Source organism: Diceros bicornis, chromosome 3 (assembly GCF_020826845.1).
Source record: "Diceros bicornis minor isolate mBicDic1 chromosome 3, mDicBic1.mat.cur, whole genome shotgun sequence".
Classification (NCBI taxonomy): domain Eukaryota; kingdom Metazoa; phylum Chordata; class Mammalia; order Perissodactyla; family Rhinocerotidae; genus Diceros; species Diceros bicornis.
The window spans coordinates 6,095,107-6,110,839 of NC_080742.1; the positions used below are offsets into that span (position 1 = coordinate 6,095,107).

Sequence of the window (15,733 nt, forward strand, 5' to 3'; positions counted from 1 at the left end):
GAATTTGGTCAAAGGCTTTCATTTGCAAACCTTACTTAAATGATTCAATATATTGCTTACAATCTAAATTGCTAGGCACTTTAAGCTTTGTTTATAAAACACAAAATGCTGTTTCCTTTTCAAAATTTTCTGATTTCAGTAGATCCAACTTAATGTTCATAAACTTAGAACTATTTTTGCAAACCTCTATATGAACTCTATTGTTTCCACTGACTTTTTCACACTGAAATGCTGAGTGTAGCCTATTGAGTAGAAGGGCAGTAGGTTCAGGGACAACTTGCTTATTTATATATGTTCAAGTATTTGAAATTTACTTGAAAGCATAATGTACACATCTCAACATTGAGCGAACTCATTCATTAAATCAGTTTTCTATTAACTCTTAATTCACCAAACATTTAAAGAATACCTCCTGTGTAGGGACACTGGGTGACTTAAGGGTGGGGGCCCTTAAGTGACTTTTAACACAATGTGATAAATTCTATAAAAGAGAAGTGGATAATTTGATATGATTAAAGAAGAGGTATTTTATTTAGGGGAATTGAGAAAGATTAAGCTGAATGAATGAGACTCAAAATTGCTTTTGAACAAAGAGGAGTTTGCCAGGCTGGCAAGTGGGAGAAAAATATTCCATCGATCTCCAGAAAATACTATAAATCAATATCTTAGCATATAAAATTTGATTAAATTCTTGGTCTTCATGCATAACCCTTGTTTGTAATGGAAATTGGTGCTGTGGTTTCTAAGATCGGAGAGTATAGTTTCAAAAGTTAGGCATTTCTTTTGGAACAATAATGAAATGTTCTACCCCAGTGTCTAGAACAGTACCTAGCATATGGTAGATATTCAATCAATACTTGTTGAATAACTAGGTAAATGGATTGTTCAAGGTTCAGTTAAGAGGACTGGAGGGCTTTGTCTTGTATTTGACACATAAAACCCCTGAGAAATACACTGGGCAGTTTTCACAGTGTCTGATAGGCATCATTGAGCTCATCAGGCTGCTTCCATTTGTGAAGAGATACCTCCATAATTATTTGACTCAGGTTAGGCAGATGGTCAGTAATAAATACAAGTTTTGGGGGAGTTCATTTTTCCCTTTCAATAACATAAATGCTTCAACCTATGAAATTAAACTGGCTGATTAGCATTAGACTGTTCAGTGCATCCCAGAATAGCTATTTTAAGTACAGTGTGCATCCAAGTTTTAGAGTGGTAGGGTTGATTCAGTTACTTAGTGTTAGTTTTTGAAATTGAATTTACAATGTACATGCTTTCCAAATTTCTTTAAGAGAATATTTGGCTTACACCAATACTAAACATGCAATGTTGGTATTCAGTAACAATAAGAGAGAGATGATATCAACCAAGTCATGTAATAGCTAAAAAGCACATAACTATGGATTCCGGGCTGTTAGGAGGCAGTTAAGATTCAAACATTCTGTTCTGACCTTCTCATAATATGTTGATATTAGCTATCATTGATTGAGCACCTATTCTTTGTGAGGCCCATGTCAGGGGCTTCATTTGTATTGTCTCTCATTTAAAGTAGCTATTGTTATATACGTGTTCTGATAAAATAACCAATGTACAAAGAGAAAAGGAGCTTGCCCCATACCACAAACAAAGTGTCAAAATCCTTGTGGACATTTGCACTTCACTGATTTTGTGCTTCGGTTTCAAGTCCAGAAATTGTGGTTACTCTGTACTTCATTTATTCATCACACATAGTTACAGCTATATAAAAGGTATAAAATAAAACAGAAGTTAAGAAAAAAAAGCACAACAGGATTCCACCACAGTTCTCCTCTGGTGTTTACACTTACAGGCACACAAGCCTTCTGTCAGATTTCTCCATACAAAAACTCTTTCTACTTTCGCACATGTTGTTCCTTCTGCCTAGAGCACTGTTCCCTAAATCATCATCATCTTTCTATGACACCCCAATTTAATCAGGTCATTCTCTTATTTTTCCTTGGCACCCTGTTATTTTTCTTTATAACACTTTCTACAGTTTCATTTTGTATTTAATTTTCTGTTTATTTCATTAATGTTTATTTCTACCACAAAGGCAGGCACTACATTTGTTCATGTCTTAGTCAGCTCAGGTTGCTATAACAAAATACCGTAAACTGGGCAGCTTAAACAACAGACATTTATTTCTCACTGTTCTGGAGGCTGGGAAGTCTGAGACTAGGGTGCTAGCATGTTTGGGTTCTGGTAAGAGCCCTCTTCCTGGCTTGCAGATGGCTGCCTTCTTGCTGTGTCCTCACATGACTGGGAAAGAGACAGAGAAAGAGATAATGAGAGAGAGATTATGAAATGGAGAGAGTGCTCTCTGGTCTCTTTTTATAAGGGCAGTAATCCTATCATGAGGATCCTACCCTCGTGACCCCATCAAACCTAGTTACCTCCTAAAGGACCTATCTCCAAATACCATCACACTGGGGATTAGGGCTTCAACATATCAATTTTGAAAGGACACAATTCAGCCCATAGCAGTTCACATAGGAGAGTGCTTGGCATATCACAGGCTCTGAGTATATACTTAGTGAATGCATGAATGCAAAATGTCCAGAGATCTCTAGGTCCCTTGGGAAGTTGCTAAATTACAACTAGAATCCAGAGTAGAGGGAGTGCTCCAGCATCAAAGAAAGTAGGGCCTCTCTAAGCAAAGAGCTAAGGAGCTCAGGAGCTGCTGAGAAATCAAGGCTATAAGTGAAGAGGGCAGGAGAATGGCACCTAGAAAACTCTGAAGAGATACAGAAGCCAGTGGGTTACAGCCCACTTCTGGGCCTACCATAGTGGAGTTCTGATTTTTCCTTTGTCTTCTCTCTCAGCAGGGCCAGCTACATGATTTGTGCGGCTCAGTGCAAAATGAGAATGCAGGACACCTTGTTCAAAAAGCAGGAAAAAGTGCCATTACAAGTACTAAAATATAAAGTCTTTTCCTTTTCTCCAATCTCTCTTGACTTATTGTGTTGTTTTTATTTGCTATTCAATGTTGCTCTAAAGTAAGGAAAAATTAAACATTTTACTTATTAGCATGAATTTTACCATTGTGCAATGAGAGTTTTAGATGCAAATATAAGAGCATTTAACTCTTATTTTCGAAATCCCCAAAATTACGAAATTCATATTCCATAACTAACACGTTCATATGTATTTCATTCTTACCAGAACAGTAGAAATGCTACACAAAACTAACTCAACTATTCTTATTTTATTTTTTGATATGTGCACATTTTACCAACACTCTCTACCTTTGGCTTATTGATGAGTAAGGAAAGACAGAAAAGAAAAAGATCTATAGGTTGCCCTATTTTTCCCTTTCCTTCTATGCCATCATTTTCAGTGTAAGTGGTTGGCTACTACAAGGAAGTACCAGGAATAAGAAACGATATGATAAGATCCCTTATTGTTTGTGTCTTAAAATGCCATATTACTTTCTTTCTGGTTTGAGGAGAAAGCACGGCCTCTTGTGGCTATCAATGCCTCCACTTAGCTGTAAACATAACATACTTACCTTGTTCACACGATGAGCCTCATCAAACTCCCCCACATGTGGGTCAACTGGAATTCTGTGCCCATGGAGCATCTGAATGTGAATGGGGAGGTAAGGGACTCATCATCATGATCCATGGTCCCACTGGACTTACAAAACAGAAGTTCACAATGAATGATGGCAGGAAGGAGAAGAACATGGAGAAGATGGTGGAGGGAGATGAGTGGGGAAGGGATGACCAAGACTAAGCCAGCTATCTGAAATTCCATATATCCCTTCTTCTTTGTCTCCATTTTTTTCCCTATCGTTTTTCATTTTTCAGTGGAAACAGAGAGCACTCTTGTTTCTATTTCATAACTGAATCACACTGTGCAAAGCAGCCTGCAATGGCCACGAAAAGCTGATACCTTTTGCTCACTTTTCTAGCTAAGATCAATAAAGCAAAAGCAGTAATGGGGCTGATAGAGACAGGGCACCCAGGAGCTGGCTGCTCACCGTGGTCTTACAAGACTCACCCTTTGTAAAGCCGCACATCTTCTCTTAATGGTTTAAACTAATTTTTTTAAAGGTCACATGAATTTAGGCATTAAACAAATTATTAGACTAGCAAACATCAGAACCTTATTTTAACAACAACGAAAGGCTCTTATAGTTAACACCCCTAAATAAAGAAGTATTTTAAATTAAAGATTCATGGTTTAAAAATTCTGCCCTATAAATAATAATCATTGATAATTATTCCTCACCAGAAACTAAAGAATTGGTGTATTTTCCATGCATAAATATTGACAACTAGTCTATTTGCACAAATAGCATTACATAAGCAGAAATAGTTTCATTATTTAAACATTATATTAAAAAATCCTTTTAAAAAAAAAGGATTCCACTATACTTTACATCACATAAAAATGTAAGGTAGCATGTGCAAACTGTTTAAAGAGCTTGTTAAAGATTCTTATAATAAGAAAGGCTGGGAAAAGTAGAGTCATATCTTATCAAAACAATCTAAGAAATCTTAAGAATGCTGCTTTTCTAGTAATACATAAATATACACGAACATGAGCAAGAATCCAAGTAAAGAAACAGTTCTTATTCATAGGATTGACAGTTTTATTATTACACCAGCCTGAAATAACATATAATGGTGTGTGAGTGTGCACTGGAGTTTCTAAAAGCAGCTTTTAAGATAGGCTTAATGGGAGAAGGGTTCAACTTTCTTCTTTAAATTCTGGAGGATGGGGTCTCCTGGGGATAAAGGGGAAAAGTGGAGATAAACTTTTAATGCAATCTCTATTCTTGCCACAGTTTGTTGTATTTATTTGTTCAGCTATATTTATTGTATAGCCACCATATGCCAGGTTCTGTGGATACAGTGAGGGCCTTGACAAATACACACTCTGCCTTCAGGAAGCTCAGCGCACAGGCAAGAAACAGTAATAGCGTGGAGAATGTCAGAAGGAAGTACTTGGTGGGGGAACCTAACAAGACCAAGGGTGGGTGGTCAGGGAATTTTTCCAGGAGAAAGAGACATCAAAACTAAGGGCCCAGGGATAAGTAAGGCATAACCAGTTCCGCAGTGGAGGAGTGGAGAATGCTCAATCAGTAGGAATTCTGAGAAATTCCTTTTGGATCTGGCTCCCTCGCTTTTTATTAACTTTGAGCTGAGATTCCTTTTAGATGATCAGCATAGGATTGGCTAAATTAGTAGAAATTTCCAGGACTAAAAAAATTAAGTGCTTGTTATGATATTGTAAGTGTTGGTTTGAATTTTTAATATGTATAAATAACGGATGAAGTTGAATCAGAGAGGTAAACCAGCTGGGCACATTTAGTGGGGACCAATAGGAACGACAGCTTTCCCAGTGAGCTGCACAGAAAGGAAGTGCAGTCCTTCTTCTTTGGGCCACACCTTCTGGCTCCAGGGAACTCCTTCCTCTCTGGGTGAAGGAGCTGGCAGTAAAAGCAGCTTATGAGTTGGACCTGTGTGTGTGAGTGTTTCTTGGTGTTACATACAACTAAAGGAACCTAAGACACATTTGTATTGAGGTTTGTGACTGTATTAGGGTTCTCCAGAGAAACAGAACCAATAGGAGATACATATATATAGAGAGAGAGAGAAAGAGATAGAGAGATCTATATCTATCTATCTATCTATCTATCTACCTACCTACCTACCTACCTATCATCTATTCAGAAATTTATTATAGGAATTGGGTCACACAATTACAGAGGCTGAGAAGTTCAGCCTACTGGCTGCAAGCTGGAGAACCAGGAAAACCAGTAGTATAATTCAATCCCAGTCTGAAGGCCTGAGAACTAGGGGAGCTAATAGTATAAGCCCTAGTCCAAGTCCAAGTCCAAAAGCCGGAGAGCCAGGAGTGCCTATGTCCAAAGGCAGGAGAAGATGGATGTCCCAGCTAAGAGAGCAAATTCACTTTTCCTTAGCCTTCTTGTTCTATTCAGGCCCTCAACCTATTTGATGATGCCCACCCACATTGGCAAGCGTAGTTTTCTTTACCCAGTCTACCAATTCAATGCTAATCTCTTCCAGAAACTCCCCACAGACACACCCAGAAATAATGTTTTACCATCTGGGCATCCCTTAGCACAATCAAGTTAGCACATAAAATTCACCATCACAATGACCCAAATGACAATCCTTGGCCATCAGAATACTGTGTTCCAGGCAAAGGAAACAGCACATGAAAAGACCCAGAGGCTAAGAGGCACCAGCATCTTCAGGTGACAGGAAGTATTTAAATAAGGGTGGGGACAAGCATAAGAGGGCCAACAGAGAAGGGGTAAGTCAGAGAGGTAAGCAAGCAATTTCAAGTATGCTGAGATTTTTGAATGCTAGAAATGGAAAGCCATTTAATATTTTAAGCAGGGAAATGATATGATCAGACTTGCATTTTCAGAAGAATACTCTGGCTGCAGTGTGGAGGACAGACTTGAGTGAGGACAAGACTGGAAGGAAGAAAAGTAATCTAGCAGGTAGATGAGAGTGTCCCGGAGTTGGAGAGTGGCAGTGGGCATGGAAAGATCTTGGACTGAAGCACCTTGGTGAATTAATGGGTAAGTATGTGTGTCTGTGTCTATGTCTGTGTGTGTATGTGTGTTTGTGTGAGAAAAAAACAGAGAGGTGAGGTTGACTTCATGTTTTCTGTTATGAAGACTGGGTGAATGGCCGGTGCAATCACAAAGAAAAGGTATATAGAAAGAGGAGTTGATGTCTGTAGGGTTATTCCAGAGATTACTACAACCTGACATGTCTACTTATGTGTGAAATGGCACTGAATATTCCCAGAATAATGATCACAGCCATTTGAGGGGAGTGTTTTGGAAAATAAAAACATTTTTTTAAGAGAGAATGCACTGAGAGACTTTACAGCTAGAAGTGACCTTGAGCCTGACTTCAGTCCTTCCCATGTCAATATCCATCCTCAATCTCACCCATCTTAATCTTGTCCCTTTCTGAGCTCTAGGTATGAATCAAATCACTATGAAACATGGCAGAACCTTTGAAAGGAAATGGCTTTTCTTTCCCCAGTGTAAAGCATAATGGACCTCCAAGGACAACCAACTTCAAACAGATCTAAGAAAAAGATTCAGCCTCAACCAAAACTCATTATTACTCATTTTATTAATAGCCTTTTTTTCAACACCAAAACTTAAGCCTAATATCCTGAGAAAGGAAGATTCATGCACATACTCTCAAAATCAAAAAGTATTTTTTGAATCAATTGACAAGAAAGTGTTGTCATAACAACACTAATAATGATAATACTTTTATCTGCCTTTATTTATTATCTACTATGTGTTAGTTACTTCATTAACTTTATTTCTGAACTCACATAAACCCTACAGGTTTATTATCTCCATTTGCCAGATGAGCAACATGAGACCAAGCTAAGTGGACGACAAAAGGAGTGCAGAATTTTGTTTTGGCCTCCTTTGTATGGTCTAACCAATTGACCTATACCTATAAGACAATAAGAGCATATTTTGGAAAGAGATCATTTGAAGTAAATAGATGTGGGCAGTGCTTTTAGTACTGTTTTAATCTCTCCTTTAAGCCTAGGAGTTTCTACATAAAAGGCTTATTATGATTGTTCAACTATATACCACAATTTTTCATTTACCTGTTGATGGACATTGGGAATGATCTATTGATACAAATAATAACATATTAACTATTCATTCCATTTTATTGATGAGTCAGACTCTATTGTATGGATATGCCAGAATTTCTTGGTCAGTAGGCAGCCTTCTTGAATGCAGTGAGGCCCAAGTCTTTTCATTTTGAGACTCCACAAAATGTCCCCAGGTCTGATGCTTATGCATCCAGTTGGCAACACTTGTAGAGAATGAGGAGCTCCATAGTCACCTTGGCCCAGAAGTAACTCCTTCACATACTCATACTCCTTTGGTGAGAAACACTCATGTGGCCTCACCTTGATGCAAGCATGTTGGAAATGTAGCTGGATCGACAGATGCTTCCCAGCAATCACTCAATACTATGCAAAGAGGAGGTTGAGATTGGTGGATAGTTACATGTCACTGCCATGGATGTTTAACCCATCAGTCTTTTCCTTTATGTTTTTAAACTTTGGAGTTATGCTTTAAAAAAAGTTCTTCACTCAGGGATTAGAGAAATATTCACCAATATTTTTCTAACATTTACATGATTTTTTTCACCAGGTAGCCAAAACTTAACACTATCCAGATGAATAATGCATTATTTCTCCCCACCAATTTGAAAGGACACTTTAATCAAATACTAAAATAATACTAACACACATGTACACTTGGTGCTCTTTCTGAACTTTGTCGTGTTCTATTTCTTTTTTGTCCTGGGCTCATATCAGCACTAGAATATTTTAATTATAAAAGTTCTATAATTTAAAAAAAAAATTCTCTGTGCCTCCCCCTCAGAAATTAGTCTCATTTTTTCAAAAAACATTCATATTATATGCTCACTTATTCTTCTATATTAATCTTTCTCCAATCTCTACCTCAACTCTAAGATAATCAGTGTTAGAATTTAATTAGTAGATAGAGGATAGATAGATGGATGGATGGATGGATGGATGGATGGAGGGATGGATGCACAGACAGACAAACAGATGGGGAAGAACTGATATATTTTCAATGCTGATTTTTCCCATTTAGGAACCTAGTGTTCATTTATTCAAATTTTCTTATGTGTCCCTTAATTATGTTCCCACTGTTGGAAACTCAGTATTAAATATTTGCTGAATGGATGATATTACCATATTGTGATGCCTCTCATTAAATGTATTCCTAGATATTTTACTTTATACTTTTGTTGCCTAATAAAAATATCTTTTTCTATTATAGTTTTAACTGGTTACTGTTGGTATATGAGAAAGTTAATTACTTACTTTGGAGCATTTGGCTTGTAATCACTTAGAAGAAATACAATACTTTGTAAAACCTTCATGACTGAGAATGTGTTTCTGTTGCTTTCACACAAGAATGGTAGTTTCAATGGGTATAGAATTCTGGGTTCAGAATATTTTTTTATTGAAAACTGCAGGCATGACTTCTACGGTCTAATGGCATTTATTGTTACCGAGATGTCTGACACTAACCCAACTTTTTCCTCCTTTTGTCTAGTAACTTATTTTTCTTTCCGTTGGATGCTTATACAATTTTTACATTATCAGAAAGGAAAATATTTGACCCAAATATGTTTATGTCCAACACTCTTCATTAATTTTTTCCTCTGCTATATCCTAAAAATCAAATTTTTAACTCGGGGAATTTTTTTTTCTATGATTTAATAATTTTTGCTCCTTTTTCACGAAACTTGTGAATAATAAGAATTTTTATTATAAGTATGCTGATCTCCTAGGTATTTCCTTCTTGTCTCTTATCTTTTCTCCATCAAAATTATTTCAAACTTTCCCTCTAAGTTACAGAAAACTTTTGAGAGCTAGACATCTATTTCACTAGTTTATTTTTCTGAAGTATTGAGTCTACTTTTCATTGCCTCTATTGCATTTTAATTTGGGGAATTTTAAAAAATCTAAAGGCAAGTTTTATTTTATGCAATTGATGTAGTTATGCATCAATTAAAAAAACAATAAGATATTTTTAAAACATTTTCCTGTAAATCTTTTAGTAGGTTTATTTCCTAGGGGGATATTTGCTTTAAATTCCTTAGATTGGTGCCTGTATTTGGAACTAATAAATGTTTTCAGAAGAATGATGTTTTTATAACTAAAAGTTTGTACCGTTTTATCAACCTCTCCCTATTTCCTCCAAACCCAAGCCCCTGGCAACCACTTTTCTAGAAGTTCAATTTTTTTTTAGATTCCACATATAAGTGATACCATGCAGTATTTGTCTTTCTCTGAGGATCTAATAGATAACATAGTGACTATATTTGATAACACTGCATTGTATAATTGAAATTTGATGAGAGTAGAATTTAAATGTTCTCACACACACAAAAAGTAAATATGTGAAGTAATGTATGTGTTAACTTCATGGGAGGAATCCTTTCAAAATGAATATGTGTATCAAATCATCATGTTGTATACTTTAAATATCTTACAAATTTATTTGTCAATTATACCTTAATACAGCTGGAGAGGGGAAAAGAATGATGTTTATTTTTCTTGCAGTTAACTCATCCTTAACATGGCAATCTATGTTTGTTTAGTTCTGTTAGTTAAAATGAATTGTACCAGAAATTCTCCCAGTATACAACATATAGTCCAAAACAAAAGCAGAGGGCCACTACTTTTATTATTATTATTATTGTTATTTTTTAACTTGGCAAAATTTTTATTCATTTTTTTATTGAGGTAACATTGCTTTATAACATTATATAAATTTCAGGTATACATCATTATATTTTGGCTTCTGTATTGACTGCATCCTGTTCACCACCAAAAGTCTAGCTGCCATCCGTCACCACGCGTATGTGCCCCTTTACCCCTTTTGCCTTCTTCCCACTCCCTTCTCCTCTGGTAACCACCAATCTATTCTTTGTATCTATGTGTTTGTTTGTTGTTGTTTATCTTCCACATGAGTGAAATCAGACAGTACCTGGCTTTCTCCGTCTGATTTATTTCACTTAGCATAATACCCTCAAGGTCCATCCATGTTGTCGCAAATGGCAAGACTTCATGTTTGTTTATGGCTGAGTGGTATTCCATTGGATATATATACCACATCTTCTTTATCCATTTGTCTGTCGATGGACACTTAGGTTGTTTTCAAGTCTTGGCTATTGTGAATAATGCTGCAATAAACATAGGGATGCATATATCTTTTTGAATTAGCGTTTTCATATTCTTTGGATAAAAACCCAGAAATGGAATAGCTGGATCAAAGAGTAGTTCTATTTTTAATTTTTTGAAGAATCTCCATACAGTTTTCCAAAGTGCTGCGCCCTTTTCTCCACATCCCCTCCAATACTTGTTATTTCTTATCTTTTTAATAATAACCATTCTGACAGGTGTGAGGTGATATCTTGTTGTGGTTTTCATTTGCACTTCCCTAATAATTACTGCTGTTGAACATCTTTTTATGTGCCTGTTGGCCATCTGTATATCTTCTTTGGAAAAACGTCTGTTCAAATCCTCTGCCCATTTTTTAATTGGGATGTTTGTTTTTTTTGTTGTTAAGTTGTATGAGTTCTTTATATATTTTGGATATTAACGCCTTATCTGATATATGATTTGCAAATATTTTCTACCAGTTGGTGGCTTGTCTTTTTGTTTTGTTGATGGTTTCCTTTGCCACGCAGAAGCTTTTTAGTTTGATGTCATCCTATTTCTTACTTTTTCTTTTGTTTCCCTTTCCTGGGGAGACATGATATTCAAAAAGATACTGCTAAGACTGATGTCAAAGAGAGTACTGCCCAGGTTTTCCTCTAGGAGTTTTATGGTTTCAGGTCTTACATTCAAGTCTGTAATCCATTTGGAGTTAATTTTTGTATATGGTGTAAGATAATGGTCTGCTTTCATTCTTTTGCATGCGTCTGCTCACGTTTTATTTATTTACAACTTTTACTTTTAACAGCTTAATTTTATTCAACATCCATTTTCCATTTGTGATTAGTAGTGAGGGAACTATAACCAGAAGAATGCATTGCTACAACTCATGGTGGGGACCCAGAGTTAGCTGGGCACCACCCACTTCTCTAACCAGTGTGACTGTGTTAGTGAGCAGACCCTGTACAAAGGTCCCTCTTCACTCAACAGGCCTTCCTCACCAAATGAAAGGCAGAGTTCCCACTTCCTAAAGTTTTGGGTAAAAGAAAGTTACCTTAATTTTTTTTTTTTAATCATATTTCTTGCATATTTCATATTTCTAAATAGAGGAAGGATTTTATACCATGAATCTAAAGAAAAGAAAAAAACAAAGGGAGGGAAGAAAGGAAAGAAGAAAAGAAGGAAGGAAGAAAGGGCGGGAAGGAAGGGAGGGAAAGAGGGAAGGACGGGACGGAAGGGAGGGAGGGAGGGAGGAAGGAAGGAGAAAGTACCTAGACAGTAAAGCTGTCAAAACACCACAGTGACTGGCAAATTTACAATGATTAACTTTTTCTGACAATAGTTTGATAGCCAATAAAAGCAGTGGTGGACACCTCGTAATATTAAAACATTTTGAAGGAAAAATTACAGTGAAAAGAAAGGTACTAATGTATATCTAATTTCACTATCCAAGATAAACCCTTCAATCTGCCAAATTCATCCTCTGGGTTTAGAACAAACCGAAGTCAATGCTGACCTTTGAGTAACCTCATGTTGACATCCTTGGTCTTTGTGGAAAACACTGTACCTTTACTTTAAAAGTTTCTCTTTCCACAGCATGACAACTTGTTGAGGTGTTGCAGACCAAGTCAATCCCTCCAGCTTTACAATGCAATATTTTAGATTACAAAACTGCACTTAAAAACGAATGAAGCAATTCTGGGCACTCTTACTCAGCTCTGTGGTCTGCTGGCACGAGAACTCTTGGAAGACAGATTGGTGTCCTGCAGCAGTTCACTGTGCTGGATGGACTCAAACACTCCCCAGCACTTGCTCCAGCTGTCCTCCCTTCACACATGGCTACCTGGCCCTGCCCCCAGAACTCTTCCTGCATTCCCAGTTACCTGGTATACCCTTTATTCACTTGCCTCTTAAAGAATTCCCATTTTACACAGTCAAATGGAATAAACCCTCCCAAAGTTTACTTGTAAGCAAACACCATTAAAAAATTAAGTTCCATATAGTTTACGAAATTATGTTATGCTATGATGCAACCATTAAAAACACTTATGAAGAGATTTTTAATGTAAAATTTTAATGATATGGGAAATCCTGTAACATAAATCAAAAATAAAGTGTATACAGGGCCGGCCCGGTGGCACAAGCAGTTAAGTGTGCGTGCTCCACTGCGGCGGCCCAGGGTTCGCTGGTTCGGATCCCGGGCGCGCACCGATGCACCGCTTGTCAAGCCATGCTGTGGCAGCATCCCATATAAAGTGGAGGAAGATGGGCATGGATGTTAGCCCAGTCTTCCTCAGCAAAAAGAGGAGGATTGGCAGATGTTAGCTCAGGGCCAATCTTCCTCACAAATAAATAAATTAAAAATTAAAAATAATAAAGTGTATACAGGGAAGTATACAATATTATATCAACTGTGGAAAAGGAAAATGTATTCAAAAAAGTTAAAGAGAATATACTAACATGCTAATAGTTGTTGCCTCAGGATGGTAGTATTATGCACAATAGTTTATTTTTTTAAATATCTCCAAATTTCTATAAAGTGTAGTTTTTGGACAATTTGTATTTTTTAATAAGTTACGTTTTTAATAACTTGAAATGTCAAGTGTATAAAATTGTCTACATAGTATGGTTTTAACTAAAAATAATGTATGGATAAGAGAATTGATGAAAATATGGGAAAATGTTAATAGGCATTCTCTCCTCCAGGTGAAATGAGGGATTGCTATTTTCATTTCATCTCAAAATATGTCTCTATTTTCAGACTGTGCTCATTGGTGATGTATTAATTTTATATTAGAAAACAATGCTTAAGTAAGACATAAGAGAAACAAGAAAACCACTATGCTCCTAATATTCATAATAAACCAGTGTGCTCCAAATACTTTGGATAAAAGTTACAGACTTGTCTTCAGAAATTAAAGATTTTCATTTCTCATATCTTAAGATAACATATTTCACACTCCCTAATTCACAACTGGCAAATAGTTTCTCACAAATATTCTTATCCTAAAGTGAAGTCAACCCAAATAAGAGGAAATCCTGTGAGAAAAGGAAAAAAAAAAAAAAGATCTAGTCAAAAGCTCATCATAGAAGAAGGATCTTGGCAGGACTCTGGGATGGAAGGAAGAGTTACTATGAATACATGAAGTTAGAATACTGGCCCCCACTGCCTTCCTTTTCTACTGATTTTTGTTTGTTTGTTTGTTTACAGCCTTTGGGAAGACATTTTGATCCACAGAGGCAGATGAAGACCTGGATCATCCGTAATTCTTTCAGAAATGGAGATGGGTACGCTCTCCGCTTCCACCGTCCAGGGAATTCATTGGTAACGAACTGTGTATGTGCCTTTCACCCGGATAGGTGTTGTGGTGTGTGTTTGGGTGGGTGAGGGAGCAAGGTGAAGGAATGACCCAAATTAGGAAATACTGTTGCTATTACCAAAAAAAGGAAGTGTGAACATCTGGTAGAGCTACCAAACCATCAAAGTTAGACATTATTCCAGATATTTGCAAAACCTTGTGGTGACTTGACCATTTGTGTGGAACTATACACAGCCTCTATCTAAAACAGAAGAAATAGCTGATTTATCCACTCGGGAAGACCAAGACATGATATTCAGAGGATGAAGATAAGATGCAAACAATTAAGTATATTAGGAGATGTCGGGTGTAGACCATAACTTAACTATGTCTATACAAAGCAGGAAAGGAGAAAATAAATAATAAGTCCACTTCTTTATCTTGTCATAACCCTCAAAGTAAAGAAATTAAAATCTTTATTTCATTCTGAGTAATTTCTTTTGGAAAGAGATGTTTTAAGAAAATACTGAGAGTAAAGCTAAAATTTCTTTTCCATCTTAAATGAGAATTTGTTTCCTGATTCATTTTAAACAATTTGACTCTAAATTGTTCCTTTATTTTTGTATTTTCTTTTTGTGTGTGTGGGAGGAAGATTTGCCCTGAGCTAACATCCGTTGGCAATCTTCCTCTTTTTTTGCTTGAGGAAGATTAGCCCTGAGCTAACATCTATGCCAATCTTCCTCTATTTTGTATGTGGGATGCCTCCACAGCATGGCTGATGAGTGGAGTAGGTGCATGCCCAGGATCTGAACCTGTGAACCCAAGACACTGAAGCAGAGCGCACGGAACTTGAACCACTCGAACCACTGGGTCGTGGGGCCGACCCCAGTATTTTCTTTTTAAAACAGGAATTAATACATTTAGACCTGGGAAAATATGACAAGTCACATTTTACTATTTTCTGCTTTCATATACAGAACACTATTTTTTTTTAATTCCAAAGACATTTCACCATCCAAAACATAAATAAAAATATATTTAAATACATAGAGAATTAAATAATGAAACTGACAAAGCAAACACTTGCTAATGTGCACATCCTACACACTTAAAAGTTCCATACTACTTGAAGGATGTCATCTATATTGTATATTACTATAAATGAGAAAACTTAATATGGCTTAGTTTTTTTCAAATTTGAGAAATATACAGAGGGAATATGGTGAAACATTAAGTGTACAACAGAGTAGTTGATTTTTATTGTCAAAATAATCTGTTCATTTGCTTCAAAATTGCCAATTTTCAGCTACAGATCTTAAGGGAGCTCAAGGTTGCTTTTTCTGTTATACTTTTAACCAAAATCAGAAAAAAAACCCAAACCAAAACAAAACCATGAAACCTTCAATACTTTCAAGCTGAAATTTCAGCCTAATGTTTATTTTTCTTTGTGCTCCCACTAAGCTAATTAAAGAGCTTGACATTCAAAGCTGGTTTGGGAAAAGAAAGAAGGGGCACAACCAGCTGAGATTTGGTCCAACTACCAATAAGTATGAAAGACAACAGTCATCATGATGGCTTTCAGTATGACTTTATATTTATTCACCAAACTTTTCAAGATAGTAAATGGATTAGTGGGGAAGGGGAAAAAAGAAAATCTCATAATTATCTCATTTAGTGTT

At 36.4% G+C, this 15,733-nt stretch overlaps 1 long non-coding RNA gene across 3 annotated transcripts in view; it reads right to left on the minus strand.

Moving 5' to 3' along the window:
• Window positions 1-2,038: 2,038 nt before the first annotated feature.
• LOC131423026 (uncharacterized) overlaps window positions 2,039-15,733 on the minus strand; it is a 41,743-nt gene continuing 28,048 nt past the window's right edge. For 2 of the 3 annotated variants that reach the window (XR_009224184.1, XR_009224185.1), the window contains exons 3-5: window positions 3,527-3,649; window positions 2,801-2,894; window positions 2,039-2,277 (exon numbers count right to left, since the gene is read on the minus strand). This is a non-coding gene — a long non-coding RNA (uncharacterized LOC131423026). Of the gene's footprint in view, window positions 2,278-2,800; window positions 2,895-3,526; window positions 3,655-15,733 lie in introns of all 3 variants that reach the window. The other variant, XR_009224183.1, reaches the window with a different exon arrangement.